This window comes from Penaeus monodon, chromosome 30 (genome assembly GCF_015228065.2).
Source record: "Penaeus monodon isolate SGIC_2016 chromosome 30, NSTDA_Pmon_1, whole genome shotgun sequence".
NCBI lineage: Eukaryota > Metazoa > Arthropoda > Malacostraca > Decapoda > Penaeidae > Penaeus > Penaeus monodon.
The window spans coordinates 15,480,191-15,480,642 of NC_051415.1; the positions used below are offsets into that span (position 1 = coordinate 15,480,191).

The 452-nt window shown below is 39.2% G+C and overlaps 1 protein-coding gene across 1 annotated transcript in view; it reads left to right on the forward strand.

Moving 5' to 3' along the window:
• The window catches only part of LOC119592555 (cytochrome P450 2U1-like), an 18,529-nt gene that overhangs the window by 8,810 nt on the left and 9,267 nt on the right, over positions 1-452 (forward strand). The gene's annotated exons all lie outside the window — the stretch shown is intronic.

The window sequence follows — 452 nt, forward strand, 5'->3', positions numbered from 1 at the left end:
AACTGCCCAGCCATTACGTGCGGCTTAACCACCCGTAGCGATGTCCGTCTCTGTCCCTAATGACAGAGACTTCACTAGTTACATTTTGTTAGTGGTAACAAATGAAACGCGGCGTTCACCAAAAAGAAGTTAGGTCACAGTAATGAAGTTCGGTCACTAGTTTTTGTACAGAAATGTCTCGCAACTTGTAACATTAAGCTGTAACACTAATCTATTTAATTAATTCTCGCATTATGCGCCGCACTCATCCGGTTAATCAGACATCTTCCGCATTGTCTGTTATTACTAAAGGGTCTGATGCTAATCCTCTCTCATTCTCTCTCGCAAGCAAAATTACTTTCTCCTTTTCCCTCATACGAACACTTTATTTCTTACCCAAAATTAAAAAAGTCACTTCTTTTTTCACTCAAAAAATCTTATCATTTTGTCTCACAGTTTTCTCGTGTACGCAA